This window comes from Opisthocomus hoazin, chromosome Z (genome assembly GCF_030867145.1).
Source record: "Opisthocomus hoazin isolate bOpiHoa1 chromosome Z, bOpiHoa1.hap1, whole genome shotgun sequence".
Classification (NCBI taxonomy): Eukaryota; Metazoa; Chordata; class Aves; order Opisthocomiformes; family Opisthocomidae; genus Opisthocomus; species Opisthocomus hoazin.
The window spans coordinates 21,333,824-21,357,961 of NC_134454.1; the positions used below are offsets into that span (position 1 = coordinate 21,333,824).

The following is a 24,138-nucleotide window of genomic DNA, read 5'->3' on the forward strand; positions in this document are numbered from 1 at the left end:
GCTTTAGATTTCAGCGAATCTTAATTGAATATGTTGTATTGCATGCCTCACTTTAGCTCTAACAACACTGCAGTGTCTGAGGTCTGATTGAAGCCAAGATTGTATGAGTCAGGAAGAAGTATTCATAAAAAAAAAAAATAAATACTGTATTGTGAGAACAGAAGTAAAAAATATTGGAAATGCAAAAGCAATGCATACTCAGTTTCACATACTATTTATGCAATGAATCATGTATAAGTGTTCACAATGCTTTTAATCTGAAACTTCACGTCTCACTTCTTCACCCTATATACCTGAGTCATAGAATGAGTTCTACAAAACACAAGTAGTGTGAACAAGTATTGCAGAATTGTCATTTAGTTTTGTTACTGAAATTCATGCTACCATTAAGATACATATCATAGAGTCATACAATCATAAAATGACATGTTGGAACAGACCTCAGGGATCATCTAGTCTAACCTTTCTTGGCAAAAGCACTGTCTAGAGAAGATGGCCCAGCATGCTGTCTAGCTGAATGTCGGGGAAACCACCGCTTCCTTGGAGAAATTATTCCAATGGCTGGTTGTTCTCAGAGTGAAAATTTTCTTCTTGTGTCCAACTCTTCCCAGGAGTAAATTGCATCCATTACCCTTTGTCTTTTTCACGTGACTTGTAGCAAACAGGGAGTTTCCTTCTTCTTTGTAGCCACCCTTTAAATACTGGAACATAGTGATAAGCTCTCACCCAAGCCTTCTTTTCTCAAAGCTGAACAAACGCAGTTTTCTCAGCCTGTCCTCATATAGTAGTCTTCCCATTCCTTTGATTACCTCTGTGGCCCTTCTCTGAACCCTGTCCAGCCTGTCCACATCTTTTTTGCATAGCACAGGCCTGAAGTGAACACAGCATTCCAGGTGTGGCCTCACAAGGCCTCACAAGTGCTGAGTAGAGTGGGATAATGACTTCTTTATCTCTGCTGGTGATGTGCTTGTTGATGCAACCCAACATCCTGTTGGTTTTCTTTACTGCAGCAGCACAACGTTCACTTGTATTGAGCCTGTTGTCCAGCAGGACCCTCAGATCCCTTTCCACAGAGCTGCTCACCAGCTGGGAAGATCTCAGCCTGTGCTGCACTCTAGCATTATGTTTTCCCAGGTGTGAAACCTTACACATGCCCTTGCTGAACTTCGTAAGGTTCTTGTTAGCTCACTCTTTCAGCCTACCCAGGTCTTCCTGCAGGGTGGTTCTTCCTTCACTTATGAAGACACAAAACAGCGTTGAGCCCAATGTGGATCGCTAGGGGACCCCACTTGTGACAGGTTGCCAGTTTGAAAAGGAGGTATTTACCATCACACTCTGGGTGTGACCTGTCAGCCAGTTCCCCACCCATTGCACAGACTACTTTCCTAGACTGTAACATGTCAGTTTCTTTAGGACGATGCTCTGGGAAACTGTATCAAAAATCTTGGAGAAATCCAGGCAGACAATGTCTACTGCTCACCCCTTATCAATCGAGCATGTCACTTTGCCATAGAAGGTGATCAAGTTTGTCAAGTATGATTTGCCCTTGGTGAATCCGTGCGGGTTTTTCCTAATTGTTCTTTCATTTGACTTGTGATAGCCCCCAGGAAGATTCATTCCTTAACTTTCCCAGGGAACAAAGTAAAGCTGATGAGCCTGTAATTTACTGGATCCTCCTTTAAGCCCTTCTTGTAGATGGGTGTTATATTAAAATCATAGAATCATAGAATTACAGAATCCTTTGGGTTGGAAGGGACCTTTAGAGATCTTCTACCCAGCCCCTCCTGCAGAGAACAGGGACATTGTCAACTAGAACAGGTTGCTTAGAGCCTGTCCAGCCTGGCCTTGAATGTTCCCGGGATGGGGCCTCCACTACTTCCCTAGGCAACCAGTTCCAGGGTTTCACCACCCTCATTGTACAAAAGCTCTCCCTTACAGCCAGTATAAATCTACCCTCCCTTAGTTTAAAGCCATTACTTCTTGCCCTATCAGAACAGGCCTTGCTAAAAACATTTTTCCCCTCTTTGCTATTGGCCCCCTTTAAGTACTGAAAGGCTCCTGTAAGATATCCCCGCAGCCTTCTCTTCTGCAGGCTGAACAAGCCCAACTCTGTCAGCCTTTCCTCATAGAAGAGGTGCTCCAGCCCTCTGATCATTTTTGTGGCCCTCCTCTGGACCTGCTCCAACAGCTCCACGTCCTTGCTGTGCTGAGGGCTCCAGAACTGGACGCAGTACCCCAGTTGCGGTGTCACCAGAGCAGAGTAGAGTGGCAGAATCAATTCACTTGACTGCTAGCCATGTTTCTCTTGATGCAGCCCAGGATACAGTCGGCCTTCTCGGCTGTGAGCACACATTGTTGCCTCATGTCAAGCTTTTCATCCATCAGTACCCCCAAGTCCTGCTTGGCAGGGCTGCTCTCATTCCCTTCATCCCTCAGCCTGGATTGATATCAGGGGTTGCCCCAATCCAGATGCAGGACCTCGCACTTGGCCTTGGTGAACCTCATGATGTTCACACAGGTTCACTTCTTGACCTTTGTCCAGGTCCCTCTGGATAGCATCCCGTGCTTCTGGGGTGTCATCTGCACCACTCAGCTTGGTGTCATCTGCAAACCTGCTGAGGAGGCACTCAATCTCGCTGTCAGTATCACAGATGGAAATGTTAAACAACACTGGTCCCATTACGGACCCCTGAAGTACATCACTCATCACCAGCATCTATTTGGACATCGAGACATTGACCACTACTCTCTGGCTGCAATCTTTCAACCAATTCCGTAGCCACCAAACAATCCACAAATCAAATCCATATTTCTCCAATTTGGAGAGAAGGATGTTGTGAGAGACTGCGTCAAAGGCTTTGCAGAAGTCCAGACAGATCACATTCATAGCTTTTCCCTTGTTCTCTGATGTAGTCACACCATCACAGAAAGCCAGTAAGTTGGTCAGGCAGGACTTGCCCTTGGTGAAGCCGTGCTGCATGTCTCACATCACCTCCCTGCTTCCATGTGTCTTAACATAGCTTCTAGGAGGATCTATTCCATGATCTTCTCAGGCACAGAGGTAAAGATGACACAGAATCACAGAATAGTAGGGGTTGGAAGGGACCTCTCTGGGTCATCTAGTCCAACCCTCCTGCCGAAGCAGGATCACCTACAGTAGGTTGCACAGGACCTTGTCCAGGCGGGTCTTGAATATCTCCAGAAAAGGAGAGTCCACAACCTCCCTGGGCAGCCTGTTCCAGTGCTCCGTCACCCTCAGAGGGAAGAAGTTCTTCCTCACGTTCAGATGGAACTTCCTGTGCTTCAGTTTGTGCACATTGCCCCTTGTCCTGTCACTGGGCACCACTAAAATGAGCTTGGCCCCATCGTCTTGACACCCACCCTTCAGATATTTGTAAGTATAAGCTAGGTCCCCTTTCAGCCTTCTCTTCTTCAGGCTGAACAAGCCCAGCTCCCTCAGCCTCTCCTCGTAGGAGAGATGTTCCAGTTCCCTCATCATCCTTGTAGCCCTCCGCTGGACTCTCTCCAGTAGCTCTTCATCTTTCTTGAAGTGGGGACCGCAGAACTGGACAGAGTACTCCAGATGAGGCCTCACCAGGGCAGTGTAGAGGGGAAGGAGAACCTTGCTCGTCCTGCTGGCCACACTCTTCTTGATGCACCCCAGGATGCCATAGGCCTTCTTGGCAGCCAGGGAACACTGCTGGCTCATGGTTAACCTGTCATCCACTAGGACATCCAGGTCCCTCTCCACAGAGCTGCTCTCCAGCAGGTCCACCCCAAGCCTGTACTGGTGCATGGGGTTGTTCCTCCCCAGGTGCAGCACCCTGCACTTGCCCGTGTTGAACCTCATCAGGTTCCTCTCTGCCCAACTCTCCAGCCTATCCAGGTCATGCTGAATGGCAGCACAGCCTTCTGGTGTATCTAACACTCCTCCAAGTTTTGTGTCATCAGCAAACTTGCCGAGGGTACATTTTAACTCTTCACCCAGGTTGTTGATGAAGAAGTTAATCTGGTCTCAGTACTGACCCTTGGGGGACACCACTAGTTACCGGCCTCCAACTAGACTCAGTGCCGCTGACGACAACCCTCTGAGCTCTGCCATTCAGCCAGTTCTCAATCCACCTCACTGACCACTCATCCAGCCTACACTTTCTGAGCTTCCCTAGGAGGATCTTATGGGAGAAAGCCTTGCTGAAGTCTAGGTAGACAACATCCACTGCTCTCCCCTCATTTACCCAGCCAGTCATTTCATCGTAGAAAGCTATCAGATTGGTCCGGCATGATTTCCCCTTGGTGAATCCATGCTGACTACTCCTGATAACCTTCTTTTCATCCACTTGCTTGTTGATGACAGTTTGGTAGTCTTCTTCCTGTCTGCTGAGATGTCCCCTGATCTGCACCACTTCTCAAAGATTATGGAGAGCAGCCTAGCAATGACATGAGCCAGCTCTCCTAACACCCTTGTGTGGATACTCTCAGGGCCCATCAACTTGTAGGGGTCAAGCTCCTGTAACATTTTATATGCCAACTCCTCCTTCAATGATGATGGGTCTGTGTTTGCATCAACCTGGATTTTTGTTCCCAAGGCCTGTCGCACAACAGTGGTCATAAAGACAGCGTTGAAGAAAATGTTGAGAACCTCTGCTTTTTCATCTTTGTTGATGACTAATTCACCTCTCCTATTTAATAGTGGGCCAAAATTTTCATTCTGTTTCTGCTTGTTTTTTATATGCTTGAAGAATCCTTTCTTGTAGTTTTTGACATCTCTGGCCCGTTTCAATTCAAGCTGAGCTTTTGCTTATCTAACTGCACCTCTGCACACCCTTGCCCATGTACTTCTCAAAGGGCTTCTCACTTGGAGCAGACTCAGAAGCTCAGATTTAAACCAAGGTGCTTCTTGCTCCACTCAGTTCCCTTAGTTTTAGAAGGGATGAACTGTTTTTATGCTTCCAGGATACCATTCCTGAAAAACTCCCAGCACTCTCTAGCTCCTCTATCCTTCATGGAAGCTTCCCATGAAATCCCTCCCAACAAAGCTCTAAGCAGGCTGAAGATTTGTCTTCTGAAATCTACAACCTTTTGCTTAGTACTAACCTAAAGTGTGATCACCAGGATCCCAAACTCCACAATATTCTGATCACTGCTATACGTGACCATATGGAGTTTTTGAAAATAAATACTACAGGCAAAGACAAAATATGAATTTTATCTGAGTCTGTTGATAGGATACATCAAAAAAGCTATTCCATCATAACATATATATTGAAATGAAGACCTCTTCTAGTGCTGAATTTCTCATTTTTACGTATATTTCCTATATAAAATTTTTTACCTTCACAACTAACTTAAGCAAGACAGTATAAACCCTAGTATTATCATTAATAATAATATTGCAATATTTGTCTATAAAATATCTTTTTCGTTAATATGAATATATTTTTTTCCGCTAAGAATGGAAGAAAATTCTTTTAAAACAATTTTGTTAGTGGGAAGGGAAGGGAAGGGAAGGGAAGGGAAGGGAAGGGAAGGGAAGGGAAGGGAAGGGAAGGGAAGGGAAGGGAAGGGAAGGGAAGGGAAGGGAAGGGAAGGGAAGGGAAGGGAAGGGAAGGGAAGGGAAGGGAAGGGAAGGGAAGGGAAGGGAAGGGAAGGGAAGGGAAGGGAAGGGAAGGGAAGGGAAAGGAACGGACTAATTTGGGGAATTTAGCTGACCTTATCAAGTATATATTAACCAGTAAATCTTTATTAAATGACCATACAGCAAACATCATCAAAATTATATTGCCTTCAGCAGATCTTGCCTTGTTACAAATCTTAGGAGGTTAAGAACCTGGCTTAACATAATGAAATGCATTTTAGTCTTATAAATGATTGTCATACTAAAATTTACTGATAACTTTATAATAGAGCTTTAGTATATGAATTACTAAGAAAATTGCAGAAGAGCTCTTAGAAGCCTCCAGTGAATTTCTGATATGAAACAGAGGTCTTCTATGTGAGTGACAATTAGAAATAAATAACTAATATTCTATTACATGGTAATAAGTATAATGCCATTTACTTTAGTAAAGTCATACTGGAATCATAATGACCAGGAATAAAACATAGCTTCTATTGGTTAAAAGTGCTTTGAGATGTTATTAATAATGGATGTGCTCATCTCTACTTTCATTCATTCCCATTATTGTTTTGTGTCATTTGTTTTGCAACTGCTTTTTGTTTTAAATGCGTGTCTTCTTCATATTAGCATAATATGAATCTGATAATAAATGCAATTGCCATTGTACTAATTTAAGAAATTCAGAAGGAAAATCACCAGATTACATAGTATTTACAACTACTCCCCAGTAACAGGTGTGATGAAATCAGAGATAGCATGTTGCTATAATTTTTCCTTTCTTAAAATATTTTAAGACAACAGCTAAAAAAAATAGGAACAGCAGGATTTAAACAGTTCCATTTCAGAATATTCAAATAATTTAGATGCACTGAAAATTATTTCCCATGAGAGAAAGATGAACAGAAGGAATCTATTCTCTTCTGCTTCCTATTTGCTTAGCACAGGTGTCAACCAAAGTAACAACACAGCAAACAGAAGGGATAAAATCTTGGCTTCAGTGAAGTAAACGGCAAAGCTCCCACTGACTTTAACAGGTCAGAGTTTTTCTAAAATTGTTTCTGAAATCACAGTTGCCAGAGTGTGAGACACCACCAAGGAGGCTAATTTCTCCTCTGGTGTGAGATGGAGGCAGATTGGATGTACATGGTAGTCAGAGCAGAACATTGAACAGTGCCGCTTCATGGCAAAGTTAATATGCTGTAGAGTGCAAAGCTCTTCCAACCAAAAACAATGCATAATTTGCTTCTTTCATTTGACATTGTCTCATAAATAAAAGATAAGAGGATGATGAATTATAGTTCGTAAACACTAAAGACAAATAATCATTGTTGATTGCTAATAAACTACAATGAAAACTGATTCATACAAACTAGAAGTTGTACTGCAGCAATAAATATCTAGGAGGGCACTGTAGTTTAATAACAATTGTTATACTGATTCTCTGAATATTAATTTCTCTTTCTATAGCTGTTGGCTAGAAACCAATGGGAAAAAATTTCTTAAACAGGTTGAAACAAATCAGCCTGTCAACAATTAATTTTTCTGCCATATTTCAAATTGAAAACATTTCCACTTTGCCATGATAAATCACCCTGCTTGACAAAAGCAGAAGACTAAAAGTTAAAATTAAATATATTGTTATAAAGATTTAAAAGCAGGTTGTGATATCCATTTACAATAGGTATTACATCAACACTTAGAAACTCTGCCTTTTTCCTTTGTATTCATTGTTTTCAGAAAGATATTTCTCCATTTTAGCAAGATAATTCTATTGTACTGGTATTAGAAGTGCCATAGAATGGTATAGTTTCTGGCAGCTATGAAGGATCGACTCTCTGTAGTGAATCCCATTGTCAAAACTGTTAAAGCATGCTTTGCACACACATAATTACTACAGAGGGCCCAAATTCTACAGTAATTACAGTATTAGATAGATGGGAACATGGCAGCACATCCCCTAAGAATCCTTTGGCAGTACGAAGATAAGAACAGTTGCTGTGCACATCTTTGTTTAAGCCTTTTAAGACTATCCAAGATTCTGCTACATAAGTAGCAAAGATCAGCTTTCAGACTCCTTTTTATAATTACCAACACAATAGTTGCACATTTTGTGGCTGACTGGAGTTATTTGTGTTTGCCAATATCTTTGAGACATGGACAGTGGTAAGAAGATAGAACACAACACACAGTCTTCCTTCACAAATTTCTCTTCTGTACTTCAAGAGGTCCAGCTGATGAAATTCAGAGCTGGAGGGTTGCTATCTTTCTATTACATTTTTAAAAAATCACAGATCCCTGATTATCTTCTCTCTCTCAACTCCAACATTTTGTCTTTTCCAGGACCTACCAGTCCAGTGTGGTTTACAACGAGTGACCAAAAACTCTAGAGGCATATGTTCCTTTGTCCTTGTATTTGGATCTTTCTATGTTCCCTGGAGTCTGTCCTTGTAGGATGGCTATGGTGAATAATGTTAAATCACAGACTACCAAGACTACATGTGATTCAGCTTCAATGCTAGGAATTTTCCACTTGTATAGATTAGCCTAAAAAATCAATACAACCTGTCACAATTAAGCCTATTAGGATCTTACGCTTTTTCAGAGTTTTGAATGTTACAGTGCAAAAAAACAAACAACTCCCTGCTCACCTCCCACCAAAAGTCCTCAAAAGGAGTGGAGGTTCATTTAATGTTTATATTCAATGCAATTGTCATGGCAAAAAAATACCTTGTATTTCTCACCTTACTTGCAGACCAAGAGAACCTGCAATGTAAGAAAAAAAAGTCTGCACAACTAGTCACTGAATATATACCTATATATACACACATGTATATAAACAGAATATTCTTTTAGAATTAGTATATGTGTTTTCTGATAGTGTGAACACAGGTATAAAAGCAACTAGGCAGTGAAGTATTTCCCTCTTCATGTTCCGAAAAACATTCACAAAGTGTAGCAAGTAACATGCCGACGTTCAAAGTATATTGCCAGATTCAGCTAATTACCCAGTCTTTTTCGGCTGGCAGTAACAGCCTCCTTTTCTGAAAGATAGTGAAAGTTTTAGCAGCCAAACTGCTTTGGTTATCATTTATTAATATGTTTAAAAATATTACTGTATAATGTAAATGTCTTGAGTTGTCCCTATCTTAAATGAAAATAAAAATGCCCTCCCTCCAAAAAGGGTAACAAGAAAGCATCATGTCTATGAAGCTTATATTTTTTCCTGGCCTAGACAAGTCCTAATCACAGACTAAAACCACTTTGCACTGGGTCCTGAGACAGTACAGAAGGAAAAAAGAGGTGAAGATCTTAAACACCAAGGAAAGCCTTCTTTTTCTACACCAAAGGGCTCATGTTCCACTTGCATTTTTCAAAAAGTGGACTTCTTTTAACATGTTTCAATTTTTTTTTTCAGATCAAACCATGTGTGAGTTCAATCTATGTGTAAGAACTCAAACTTTACAAATTTCAAGCAAATATGATGATCATATGAATCCTAAAAGTAACATGCAAAACTCTATATTCACTGTAGTCCCTTAAGAGGTCTACCGTATTTAATTTCCACTTTGTAATTTAACAATGACTGCATTTATATTAAAAAAAATGAAAATAAATTTTCTGAACCTGAAATAGTAGCACCAGAAATAAAGGCCTCTCTTTGCTGAATGGAAATTGATTTGCCTACAGCAAGACTCATTATGACCTCAAATTAGTGATCACAAATACCCTACACAGAAGACTTATTATCAACATCTAAACCAACAAGATACTCAGTCCCTGATTTATTTCCCACTACACAATAACACAGAGAATAGCTACAGGATTTTCAAAATACACAGTGAAATACAAAATTTGGCAAGGAACTAAAATTGCCATAAAACCAAGTATATGACATCTACTGATAAAAAATATAAGTGCTAGGGTCTGTCTTAATGCAGTCAATTCAACATATATGATCCAACATATGTACTTCCACCTCTCTGTCTAAGACCAAGGGAAATGTCTCCTAAAACATATTGTAGTTTGCAGAATATGCTACAGACACCACACACACACATTCAAGAAAAATAGGCACATCCACAAGTTAGAGAATGGAAAAGAGAACTATTCTCTAGAGCCTTCTTTTCAAAACACAAAGCAGTAAATTCAAAGTGTTTAATAATTAATAAATAACATTATATTGATGGAAAAAGATAATCTATGCATTGTGCCATTTCCATGGAATCTTAACTTAACAATACAGTTAGCATCTTTACCAGATGTGTCAGTTTTAAGCGAGAAGACTGAAGAGGAAAGAGAGAATGTAAAGACCTCAACAGTGTCACTGTGTCAGGATTCTAGATAAAACCAGGATTTGCAGGGTTAATTGTGACTTTCCCATAGATTATATCCTTTGTGTTATTTAAATCTCTTGTTCTTCACTTAGGTAATAAAAAAACCTCACACTTGGAATACGAGGCAGGGCATAAGAGTACCAGCAATGTAGACACAATGAACTGCAAAGGTCTATAGTCGTCGCAAGCCCTTTGTCTGTGGATTGTGGATTGTGTTGCGTTGTTTTGACTCGCAGTTACAGAATTATTTCACTCTCCTTTAGAAGGCAGGACAGAAAACAAAGTGTTGACTACAAAATAAGAAAGCATAAACTCCTTACAGATGATCTTTAGAGATTTATATAAAGGATGCTTGTCTTTAGTGTTGCCTTGTAGCATGGTTTGAGGAATACTCATACTTCAGTCCTATAAATTAGTAGCTGATACACATTTTTTTCTTGTGCACACACATATACACACACAGAGCATCCAAGGAAACTGCGAATTACTGCTCAGAGTCAGTATCTGAATGCATGTAAAATGTATGCGTACAGACAGAGCCAGAAAGATTTTCAGTGATCTTAAGTAGCACAGTACACTATATGTCCAACAGGGAGAGAACGAACCACGAGTCTCATAATGTGTACTTGTGTTAGTTATGACAGTCATTTTCTTGCACAGTACTGATCAGAAACATACAGGCAAAGAAAACTAAAGTTTCTGGAAAAAAATACCCTCGTGTAAGTGACTCTTCATTGAACAGTTCGTGGGAAATCACAACTCCACAACATCTGCTTCAACCCTACAAATAAAATTAATTTAAATTAAGTACATAAATAACTTGCTATCCACATATCAACGTAATAAATAAGGAATAGACTCCTGATCACAACCACCATTGATTTGTAGTGAAAGATAACAATAAAGAGATAATTGCAATCAGAAAACATGCTGAGTAGAAATAAATTACAGTGGATTCTAAACAATGCTAAATAAAATAAATGTTCAGCGTAAGTTTAGTGTAGCATATGAAAAGTCCCCAAAACATGAGGGCAAACTACATCGCCTCTCCTTGTCCCTAGGGCATCACTGCTTTTATAACACGTGAAACTCAATTCCTTTCTGACTTTGTTTACAGCTAGAAACAAATGTAGATCTAAACATAACTTCAGCTTCAGAGAAAACAAACTGTAAAGACTCATAACTCTTTTTTATTCCATGCTACCATATCTTAACTTGTAATTCTGTTCTAGAATATGAGTTTTCTTACAACTTTTCAAACTTCTTTTTCTTGCACACAACTTCCTTGTTCACTCTTTTGCTCTATTTTTGCTTTTGAAAGAGCCTTCTGCACTCTGCAATAACATGCCTGTTTTTGTTTCTTTTTGTCTTCTCTCCACCCAAACTCCCCAGCACTGATTCCCTTTAGGTTTTGACACTCCGTTTTTTATCTCTCTTCCCCACTTTCCTTTCAGATTTACATTTCTAGCTTCCAGCTGAAAAGGTTAACACATGTTCCTACCCTTCCTCAAAATCACCTTTCACTTCCTTCCATCTTCTGGTATTTCACTTCTGTGATGGAGTGTGGACTTGTGGTATTCTTAAAGGGTATTCTGTAGCAGAAATCCATCATGTGTGACAAAAAGGAAAATGGGCAAGATCCTCAAATTTCAGGAGACACAATACTTTTCCTAACCGATTGCCATTTTTAGCTTGTCTTCCTCCTGTTCTCTACCTTGATTTCATCTTCGGTGAGTAAATGAAGTGCCACTTTTCTTTTCCTCCTGTTGGTCTCTCATCTTACTGCTGATTTTCTTCTCTCTGTGGCCTTCTGTCTCCTTGCTTCTCTGTACAATGCTATGTTTCTTGTGTGCTAGCCCTCATGTTTCTCTGTTCGGCCTAACTATAATCCACATCTGTAGTTTACTGTATCTCAGAGTTTACGAGGTTGTCACAGGTGTTGTTGAATTCACTGTTTTTCTTAATGGTCATGACTGTCTTATCTTGAACTCCTTCTCTACCCTGTCTTTCATTAGGGCAGCAGTTGAGGGTAACAGAGGAAAGGCAATGTTGGAAATGAACCTTTGCAGGTAGTCATCCTTTATTAACAACACGGAAAGTGAGCAGCCTTCCACTTCCTCCCCAACCTAGCCCAAATTCAGGTTTCCTCAATTTCCTGTTCTCATGTAACAGCAATACAGGAAGGCTTTTTGAAGTATATGGCTTACTCAGAATTTCATGCTTCTCAATACCAAGATGATGTTACACACAGACAGTTCTTTGGCCAATTGAGTACCTTTCCCACAATTACAGGGCTCAAGGAAACAGTAGACATTCATTTCAACAAAGAAGTTCTGCTCTCCAGAAGTTACCTCCAATGTCATTGGCACATTCTTTATGCACCCTAAATTTTTATAGCAGCTCAGAGAATTCTGATGCCAAGAGAAAACAGGATAGGTTCCTCTAATGATTTCTGCTTGAGAAGATAGTGACATGTGATATAAACAATTGGGGTGAAATTCTTCCCTTGATGACTTATCGCTCAGGGACGCTAATGACTTCAGTAGAAAACATGGCTGAGCATCCTAGGGTACAATTTGCTTCCTACTGTTTTTGTGTTTACTGAGACTGAAGATTATTCTAGGGAAGATACTATATGTGCAGCAGATAAACTAATTATGTCTGAAAAAGATGTTGATGTATCAACAATAAATAAGCAAAACATTGCATGCATATTAAAATAAAAAGCTTAAGACAATGTAAATATATACATGCATAGTTCAACAGTGTAAAAATTACAGCATGTAGGATAGAATGAATCCATATGCTATTATTACTAACATGACATCTGCTGGAAACTTTCGTGCTCCCAGCAGCTTGTAACACGTTTTGTAGTTCCTGAACACAAAATCTCAGATTTAGGAAAGAGACAAGCTGTGACACTGAGTCAAGAAGAGTGAGAAAGAGGTAACAAAGAAAAGGAAACACTTTCACTTTTAGCAGACTGAATATGTCACCAGTCTTCATGTGAGGGTATGGAGCCTAAATATTACCTGATGCAATTGAACATCTTTCACTATATCATGGGCATAAAAGTTACCAACATATTTTTATTTTCTTTTTCCTCACAGGGGAAAGTTTGCATTGTAAATTCATAAAAAAATCTTCATTTATTAATGAAGTAAATACCTCACTGATTTCTGTTAACATTAAATATAAGTATTGGTAAATTACACCTATATAACTTCTCTAAGCATATCCATAAATTAATATTTATTACACAAATTTAACAGCTATAGATGGATTCTCTGCCAGCTAAAATATTTCATAATAGGAAAACTCGAACACACTAGACAGTTCTTGCTTAAAAAAACAAACAGAAATGAAACCCACCTCCCCAACCCACCCCACTCTCTAATCAACAACAAAAAAATCCCACAAAGTGTAACGAAAGGCTGTCTCTGTCCAACAAGGATTTAAGGATCACCTCCTCCAAGCTCAGGAGAGATGCATCCCAACATAGAGGAAGTCAAGTAAAAATGCTGAGAGGCCTGCATGTATGAACAAAGAGCTCCTGAACAAACTTAAGCACAAAAAGGAAGCCTACAAAGGGTGTAAGTAAGGACAGGTAGCCTGGAAAGAACACAGAAAAACTGTCTGAGTAGCCAGGGATCAGATTATGAAGGCTAAAGCCCTGACAGAATTAAATCTGGCCAGGGATGTCAGAGGCGACAATAAAAGCTTGTATAGGTCATCACTGACAGAAGGAAGACCAGGGAAAATGTGAACCTTCTCTAGAAAGAAACAGGAGACCTGATTACCCAGGATATGAAGAAGGCTGAGGTAGTCAATGACTTTTTTGCCTCACTTGTCACCAGCAAGTGGTCCAGCCACAACTGCCCAGGTCACAGACAGCAAAGGCAGGGATAGGGAGAATGAAAAACCACTCACTATAAGAGAAGCTCATGTTTGAGACCATCTAAGGAACTTGCAGTTGCACAAGTCCATGAGACCTGATGAGATGCATCCACAGGTCCTAAGAGAACTGGTGGATGAAGTTGTTAGGCCACTATTCATCATATTTAAGAAGTCACGGTAGTCCAGTGAAGTTCCCAATGATTGGAAAAAAGGAAACCTAACCCCTAGATTTAAAAAGGGTAAAAAGAAAGACCTGGGGAATTACACAACTGTCAGTTTCACCTCTGTGCTCAGCAAGATCATGGAGCAGATCCTCCTGGAAACAGTACTAAGGCACATGGAAAATAAGGAGGTGATTGGTGACAGTCAACATGACTTCACTAAGGGCTGACAAAATCATGCCTGGCAAATATGGTGGCCTTCTACAATGGGATTACTGCACTGGTGGATAAGGGACGAGCAGATGAAATAATCTAGCTGGACTTGTGCAAAGCATTTGGTACTGTCCTGAATGACATCCTCTCCTCTTAAATTGGAGAGAAATGGATTTGATACATGGACCAGTCAGTGGAAAAGGAATTGTCTGGGTGGTCGTACTCAAAGAGTTGCAGTCTACTGCTCGATGTCCAAGTGGAGACCAGTGACAAATGGCATTCCTGAGGGGTCGGTATTGGGACCAGTGTTGTTTAATGTCTTTGTCAGCAACATGGACAGTGGGACTGAGTTCTGCTCAGCAAGTTTGCCAGTGACACCAAGCTGTGTGCTGCGGTTGACAAGCTGGAAGAAAGGGATGCCATTCAGAGGGACTCTGACAGTCTTGAGAGGTGGGCCCTTGTGAACATCATGAAGTTCAACAAGGCCAAGTGCAAGGTCCTGCACATGGGTTGGGGCAATCCCAGGCACAAATAGAGGCTTGGCGAAGCATGGATTGAGACCAGCCCTGAGGAGGACTTGGGACTGTTGGTTGAAAATAAGCTCAACATGATGCAGCAATGTGCGCTCACAGCCCAGATGGCCAACAATACCCTGGACTGTATCAAATGAAGCATGGCCAGCAGGTTGAGGGAGGTGATTCTCCTGCTTTGCTTTGGTGAGACCCCGCCTGGACTCCTGCATCCAGCTCTGGAGCCCTCAGCACAAGAAAGGTATGGAGCTGTTGAAGCGGATCCAGAGGATGGTCTGAGGGATGGAACACCTCTCCTATGAGGAAAGGCTGAGACAGTTGGGGTTGTTCAGCCTGAAGTAGAGAAGGCTCTGGGAAGAACTTATTGAAGCCTTTCAGTCCCCAAGGGGGGCCTGTAAGAAAGCTGGAGAAGGACTTTTTATAGGAGCATGTAGTGATAGGACAAGGGGTAATGGCTTCAAGCTAAAAAAATGTAAATTTAGATTAGACAGAAGAAAGAAATTCTTTACCATGAGAGTAGCGAGGAGCTGGAAGAGGTTGACCAGAGAAGGTGCGGATGCTGTAGAAGACCACTATCAACTGATTTTGTCTCTACATTGCTGTTGTCGTCTCTTCCTGGCCTCCAAAAAAGCCACAACGACCTGCAGGAAAGCACTTGCACATGGACTAGTGCGCAGAGAGGACTCGTCTACGCGAGCAGCATGTATGGCATGAACTACATGTATAGCACATGGTCAAATGTCCCTATAAAAAGACGGCACATGATCCTCTAAGCTTTCTTGCTCTCCTTGCCGCCTTGCTGCTGGACTCCATTCCGCCGGAACCTCCATGCCTGCACAGAGACTGAGCTGACCGGACATTGCTGGACATCGCCTAATCTGTGGTAGTGGTAACTGTTTCTTGCACTCCTTTCCTCTCCCCCTGGGGTTGCTTGTCTTTACTTTCTTTCTTTCTCATGTCCTCCCCCCACTGCCGTCCCCGCCCGACATCCGATTCCCCATTCACAGAAATAAAGTTTACAAGGTTGCATAGCATCTGACTCCATTTGCATCTTAATCTAGTCGCCTGCGATCACATCGAAAACACTCCCAATATTGGATTAGGACAGATGCCCCCTCCCTGGAAGTGTTGAAGGCCAGGTTGAACAGTGCTTTGAGCAACCTGGTCTAGTGGAAGATGTCTCTGCCCATTGCAAGGGAATTGGAACTAGATGATCTTTAAGGTCCCTTGCAACCCAAACCATTCTGTCATTCTAAGTGTATTCCAAAGCTTTTAATATGTTCTGACTCATCGCAACTGTTTATAGCTTGAAAACCCTACAGGTGACCTCACTATGGAAAAGAACAAGAGAAGAGCGAGGGAGACAGAGAAATGGAACAAAATGTAAAACTTGAATGCCACAATCATTTCTGTCATTACGTTGTCTGAGACAAATACAGTTTCTTACTCAGTATACTTTATGAAAGCAGATGTGATTTCCTTGAAATTATGTATTAACCTAAAAAGTCAAAAAATGTGCTGGTAAATTCTTATTTCTGTGCATAAAAAAGAGAAAAATTTTCCACATATTCTGTATTCAGATTTTGCTGGTTAGACTTAACTATCTTGATCTGGCAAATTACAGTTTTCATTTTTTTTTAAGTAATTATGCAAAGTAATATGCATAATCACACTGCATAAATATACATTACATGTATATAATATATACCATACATATATTATACATAGATAATATGTGCAGGTATATAACATAACCTTATGGGGTTTTTTATCTTTCCTTTAGTTTTGTTTTACTTTACTTAGCCTACAATGAGTGGGAAATGATAATAAATCACAACATTTTCCCACTTGGTCCAGATTTCTGATTCTAAACTCTGTCAAGTATCCTCCCTCAAGTAAAGAAATTGTTAAAGAAATATTTTGCAATCAGTCAGTCATAAAGTAAGAACTTCCAACAGAGTGTAAATAAAGATACCTTTTCTACATAAATCCCAAAGCACATTCTAGAGAGATGCAGCATTAGCAGCAGCATCAGCACAGACTTTGCTGTGTGGAATTGAGAGATCACCCATTAAGGAAGCAGAGTGAGAAGCAAATACATAATAGGTAACCACAGGGATTCAAAATTGTCATGAATTAAAACATAATTGGGAGATAAATATGAGGTACTGCACTTATGCCCCTTTTCTTCAGTCAGGAAAATCTGGCCTACCAAGTGAACTCTCTTTCATCTTTTTGATGTGACGAGGAACGCCAAAGCCCACCTGGAATTGAAGCTGGCAAGGGATGTCAAAAACAACAAGAAGGGCTTCTTCAAACTACATCAGCAGCAAAAGGAAGGCTACGGACAATGTGGGGCCGCTGCTGAATGAGGCGAGTGTCCTGGTGACGGAGGATGCGGAGAAGGCAGAGCTACTGAATGCCTTCTTTGCTTCAGTCTTCAGTGCCAAGGCAGGCCCTCAGGAATCCCAGGCCCTGGAGATAAGAGAATAAGCCCACAGAGAGGATGAATTTCCCTTTGTCAAGGAGGACTGTGTGAGGGATTGCTTAAGCGATCTAAACGCCCACAAATCCATGGGCCCCGATGGAATGCACCCACGAGTGCTGAGGGAGCTGGCGGATGTCGTTGCTGAGCCACTCTCCATCATCTCTGAGAGGCCCTGGAGGACAGCGGAGGTGCCCGAGGACTGGAGAAAGGCCAATGTCACTTCAATCTTCAAAAAGGGCAAGAAGGAGGACCCAGGGAACTACAGGCCCGTCAGCCTCACCTCCATACTGGGAAAGGTGATGGAGCAGATCCTCCGGGAGGTCATCAACAAGCAAGTGGAGGAAAAGAAGGTTATCAGGAGTAGTCAGCATGGATTCACCAAGGGGAAATCATGCTTGACCAATCTAATAGCTTTCTACGACGGTGTGACCGGCTGGGTAGATGAGGGGAGAGCCGTGGATGTTGTCTACCTCGACTTCAGCAAGGCTTGCGACACGGTCTCCCATAACATCCTCCTAGGGAAGCTGAGGAAGTGTGGGCTAGATGAGTGGTCAGTGAGGTGGATTGAGAACTGGCTGAATGGCAGAACTCAGAGGGTTGTCATCAGTGGCACTGAGTCTAGTTGGAGGCCGGTAACAAGTGGTGTCCCCCAGGGGTCAGTACTGAGACCAGTCTTGTTTAACTTCTTCATCAACAACCTGGGTGAAGAGTTAAAATGTACCCTCAGCAAGTTTGCTGATGACACAAAACTTGGAGGAGTGTTAGATACACCAGAAGGCTGTGCTGCCATTCAGCGTGACCTGGATAGGCTGGAGAGTTGGGCAGAGAGGAACCTGATGAGGTTCAACAAGGGCAAGAGCAGGGTCCTGCACCTGGGGAGGAACAACCCCATGCACCAGTACAGGCTTGGGGTGGACCTGCTGGAGAGCAGTAATGTGGAGAGGGACCTGGGTGTCCTAGTGGATGACAGGTTGACCATGAGCCAGCAGTGTGCCCTGGTTGCCAAGAAAGCTAATGGTATCCTGGGATGCATTAGGAGGAGTGCGGCCAGCAGGACGAGCAAGGTTCTCCTTCCCCTCTACACTGCCCTGGTGAGGCCTCATCTGGAGTACTGTGTCCAGTTCTGAGCTCCCCAGTTCAAGAAAAATGAGGAACTGCAGAAGAGTGTCCAGCAGAGGGCTACGAGGATGGTGAGGGGACTCGATCATCTCTCCTATGAGGAAAGGCTGAGGGAGCTGGGCTTGTTCAGCCTGAAGAAGAGAAGGCTGTGAGGGGACCTAATAAATGCTTATAAATATCTGAAGGGTGGGTGTCAGGAGGATGGGGCCAAGCTCTTTTCAGTGGTGTCCAGTGACAGGACAAGGGGCAATGGGCACAAAATGAAGCGTAGGAAGTTCTGTCTGAACATGAGGAAGAACTTCTTCCCTCTGAGGGTGACGGAGCACTGGAACAGGCTGCCCAGGGAGGTGGTGGAGTCTGCTTTTCTGGAGATATTCAAGACCTCCCTGGACGTGGTCGTCTGCAGCCTGCTGTAGGTGTCCCTGCTTCGGCATGGGGGTTGGACTAGATGACCCTCAGAGGTCCCTTCCACCCCCTACCATTCTCTGTGTTACTGTGTGATTCTGTAGGAACACTGCATCATCACTTTATGCTAGTGTTATTTTGTGCCGTACACATGCTCTAAATAGCAGTTCTTAGAATATATATGGCCATTACTAGTGTAAGAAGGAGAGTCTTTGCAGACAAGTGGGTCAATGTATCCCTGCTCTACTAGGCTGCTGTGCACAGTGTATGCCATTCTGTTTTGGCACTACAGTAAGGTTATAAATATCCTTCCGCTGCTGATGCTCACTACTAATGAAAAGTCAAATCACTGAGGAATCAAAGTTTTTGCATCAATTTTCCCACAACAAATATCAGTAAACACAAAACCTTCTCACATTTTGTGGAGTGCAGGTGCCTAGGTGCTGTGAGCTAGGGGCTGCAGAGAAGCAGTGATTCCCCTGCAACCAGCAGAGAGGAATCCACACAAGAGCAGTTTTCTGGTGTGTGAGGGACCAGTCCTGGAGTGGAGGAAAAGTGTAAGGAGGAAAGATTGTCAGAGAGGAGCTTGTACAAACTGACTGCAACACCCACTACCCATCCACCTGCGCTGCTCAAGGGGCAGTAGGTAGAGCAGTCAGGAATAAAGTTGAGCCTGGGAAGACTGAGGGAGTGAGAGGAAAGGTATTTTCAGTTTTGTATTTGTTTCTCACCATCCCACTCTTTTCAGTGGAGTATAAATTAAACTAATTTTCCCCAAGTTTAGTCTGCGCTGCCCTTAAAGTTAATTGGTAAGTGACATCCCTGTCCTTGTTCAGACTCATGAGTTTTTCCATCTTAATTTCTCCCCCTCTCCTGCTGAGAAGGGGGAGTGAGAAAGTGGCTAGTTGGGGACTGGAATCTGGCCAAGATCAACCCACCACTTACGTCTTCAATGTATGTGGGTGCATTAAATGGATTTCATCAAGACATCTTCCATAAGAAACAATGTATCTCAGGAGTGGGAGAGCTTGTAAGTGTAAACTGCCTACCAAATCTTAAACTTTTTTTGGTAAAATCTCCAAAAATGTCACATTTCATGTTTAAAATGGCTCTGTCAGAAAGTGAAAAAAAGATGATGACAAGCTGCAGCTTTTAATCTATAGAAAACCGAAATTACGTCCTCCACTAGATAAGAGCATGCAATTCAAACTGTAATGAATAAACCGTTACCTATTGAAGAACAGTTACTGAATAACATTGGTACACAGAACTTACTTTTTGATCCAAAAGGGAGTTGTCTCTCACTCCCATCACTCCCAAATCACACACCTCGAAATATATATATATATGTGTCGAAGGATCTGATGCTGGAGCATTTCTAAGGTGACCAATTTTGCTTAAGTTATGAAATGCTGTAGTGAAAAATATGGAAGTGCTTTTAAAACAAACAAACAAACAAACAAACAAACAAACAAACCCTAAATCACTGAAAGATAAAAACTAATCTAAACTAGCTGCTATGGGTATGCAATAAAATTAACAAATAAAAGTAAGCCAGAAATATCAGAAAATACTGTAGAACTATAGCAATATTAAAAAAAGACTGAACCCCAAATATTTACTTGAAGGGAATGAGGCAAGTTTAGTATGTAGAAGTACTGCTATAAATACTGCTTACTCAGTTGCTGGGCAATGACTGTCAAGCTCAGAATCTTCTGGTCAAATAATAGCACATTCAGAAGAGAGAAGTATATTAAAGTGAAACCATGGATTTAGTGCTGCTTTACAGAAGAATGAGCAAAACAGAAGGCTAACTGAAAACAAGCCTTCATTACTAGTTCAAAATCTTCAGTCATGTCCATTTCTGTCCCAATCAGCCCAAATCTGACTGTCAAATATTGCATATTTTTTTTATAAAATCACTGGAGCATCCTGAAACTGGCAGCGCCAATGCAGCACCACCAATACAGCACAAAAGTTAGTGGATTTTCAAAATGAATAAGGTAATTTGTTGATTTATACAATGGTATTTTTATCTTCAGGATCCCTGGATACCTGGTGAACTTCTGACTGATTTTCATGTAAGTAATACATTGTACTGGGTGGGGAGAAAGGCATTTAGATCTCTCTCTCAATTTCTCTTGCTAGTGAAAGAAGAGGGCGTGTGCTCATGCTTCATTCCTTCAAAAGAATTTTAAAAATACTTCACTGTTAAACAAACAAATGTTTGATTAGGGACCATATGCGCATTTTGTTCAGAAAACTTATGAATGGATAAGACTTCATCACTTCACAGCGAGGTAAGATTAATTTAGTGAAGACTGACTTTATTAACCAGAGAGACATTTGCAATAATTTTGGTATATCATTTGGCTGTAGCCACTTATGAAATTGTTAATACCAGAGGACTTCCAAAACTCAAAGTTAGTTGGGGTCTTGTGTAAAGCAGATAGCTTTGACTTTATTTTTGTTGGAAAGCTTGCAGAACAATTAAGAACACAACAGACTTATAATGCAGGTTTAAGTTGCTTTTTGAATAAAAAATAAGCATGGTTTTAAATTTGCTATAGACATCGCTACTTCATTTTCTTCATGTTTTCACCGTCCTGTTGCTGAAATGAGTGTGAACACGCTGTGTAATTACAATGAATGATTAAGTCCCTATTTACAGGTTTCTACTTAAGGAATAGGAAGAAGTACTTCAGTAAAAAAAAAAAAATAAAAAAAAATCTACAGATCAAAGTACTGTTTACCAATGAAATCTACAGTGCAAAACAAAAACAACAAGAAAACAAAACTAAGAAAAAAATAACATTGAATCATCCTTTATTTGTGCTCCATTTTTAATAACATGATAAGATCAATATTAAATTGTTGTGGTGGCAATGCTTTAATACTCTAACAAAGCTGCTTACACATGCAAGGAGTGTTACACGTTTACTGCACTAGATACAGTTTCTAATACTTTTGCTTTCAGGTAATCTATTCAATGAATCAGTAGTGGTTACTAACTAAAGTATAGATGATCTTGTTCTGTGCTTTCAGCACAAAAAATATAGGTCTTACTGCTTGTTTTTCTTCCCTAATGATCCTAATTGTTAACTCAAAAGTCTTCGTCACATGGGTGCTGTAGAAGTACATGGGAAATAAAATGGGAAATTTGAAGTGAAATTTGAAGCAATGCATGTTTTCTATGTAAATTAAGTGGAAAAAACAAGAAAAAAAATCCAGTCACAGCGAAGCAGAGATCAGAGCAAATAAGGAATAATGAAGTAGTTGCTACCTTATACACATATTAGATTACTATTAACTTACAGTAAAATGAAAACGTCTACAATTACTTCTCTAAAAAATTATTTTGGTAAATACAAAAATGGTCAATGCATAATAGTATTGCCCAAGGAATTTTCTTCTTAAAGCACGAATTTGACGGTAATAAATGGTCATTGAAGAGAAACAAGTGCAAATTTTATGTGTACCTGCCTAAAAATTCAAATGAGTGGATTCTGAGGACAATTTGTTTCAAACCGTAGTGAATTTTGGGAAAAAAACCTGGAGTTCTGAAAAACACATAGGACACTATAGTGACATACAAATGTTTGGATATATGATAATCACTTTAGCAGTGTCATGCTTTTTTAGAGTATTTCTACTACATACTTTGTAGAACTGATATACTGCACTTAAAAATGTGTTTTTTAAGGTTGTTGACATAGTCTAGGGCATATGGAATGATAAATTACTATAGATCTGGTGGTATTCACATTATACAGCTTCTTTTAAAAGTGGAAATGTAATGATCAGTTCTTTGTATTGTGAAATCCTACAGCATGAAATTACAATTAATTTCTTGCAGAGAGGGTTGGATGTGCATTCATATTAAATACAACATTATAATTTGACAGATTTTACTCAGTTGATTATTCAGTCTGTGATAATGTAAATTGTAAATCATTATGCCTTAGGATCCTGTGGAAAATAATATTTCATGTATGTCCATAAAATGAGAATGATATTCTGGGACCTACTTAAGTTATGAACATTCTTTTAAACAGAGTTAAGTTCTGAGACAAATAGCCTAACTTTCAGTGCATGACAAACATCTACAATAAGACTCATTTTCTGAGGACCATGCAAGACACTGCTGTGTCCCAAAATTTTTGATAAAAGACATTGATAAATTCAATTTTACTATAGACATAGCTTATTTTCTTTTTAAATGTACATAGCCTTTTGGACCTCCAGAAGGTTGAAATCATTGGGGTGGGGCAGGATTATTAAGTCACCAAGAAAACTGGTTTGACACTGTTATTCCTTGCTATTTCAGTTATTTTCTTGATTACTAGCACTGTGAACTATGGGAGTGTAAAACCCCAGAAACATATTCCTAGATGCAAAGTACCATCCTTTTTACTGTGTACAACATTCAGCACCAGAAAAATACAGAAGTGGAATGGATGAGACACAAGAGTAAAACAGCAACTTCCATGTGAGAGTAGCAGAAAATGTGTTTACAGAAAAGGCAGATTCAAAGGAGTTCCTCAGTCACACCTTGGAAGTGTGTTTTCCAGTGCTAGTAATGCTATCTCCAGTATAATCCTGTATTCACTAAAGTTCTTTTAACAAGTAATGTGAAAATTCGTCTTGCAAGTAATGTTAAAGATTTTTACCATATGCTGATTATGCAAATTTTGGGTGTCCTGGTGTACAGTAAGCTGAACACAAATCCACAGTATAACCTTGCAGCCATGATGGCAAACTGTGCACTGGGTTGCATCAGAAAAGTTACAGGCAGTGTACGAAGGGATGTGATAATGCTGCTTTGTTAAGCGCTTCACAGAACTGCAGAGTGGCTGAGGTTGGTTGGCACCTTTGGAGATCGTCTGGTGCAACTCCGTGCTCAGAACAGGGCTGGCAAAAACAAGTTGCTCTGGGTGTGTTCCAAGCAGGTTTTAACTTATTTAAGGATGGAGACTCCACAGCCCCTCTGGACAGCCTCTGACAGTTTTTTAACACCTTCACAAGAAAAAACATTTTTCTTATGTTCAGATAGAATTTCAAATCTTTCAGGTTTTGCACATTACCACTTGTCCTTTTCACTGGGCACCACTGAGAAGACGCTGGCTCCAAATTATTTACTGTCGTTGTTTGGCTCTGGCCAGCAACCAAGGACCACGTGGTCTCTCTATCGTCCCTCCCCCCACTGGGGTGGTGAGAATGGAAAGACAAAGGCAAAACTCTTGGGTCAGGATAAGGATGGTTAAACAGAACAGCAAAGGAAGCGAGCAGCAACAATAACACTGATAAAAAGAATATACAAAACAGTGGAATGCATGGAGCAACTGTCACCGTCTGCTGCCCAGCTCTCTCCCAA

The 24,138-nt window shown here is 40.8% G+C and overlaps 1 protein-coding gene across 35 annotated transcripts in view; it reads right to left on the minus strand.

Moving 5' to 3' along the window:
• Positions 1–24,138, minus strand: part of PTPRD (protein tyrosine phosphatase receptor type D) — a 1,391,241-nt gene that overhangs the window by 743,484 nt on the left and 623,619 nt on the right. The window contains exon 7 of one of the 35 annotated variants that reach the window (XM_075446991.1): positions 8,359–8,380. The exons of the other annotated variants lie outside the window; for them this stretch is intronic. The gene's annotated coding sequence lies outside the window, so the exon portion shown is untranslated. The remainder of the gene's footprint in view (positions 1–8,358; positions 8,381–24,138) is intronic. 35 annotated transcript variants of the gene reach the window in all.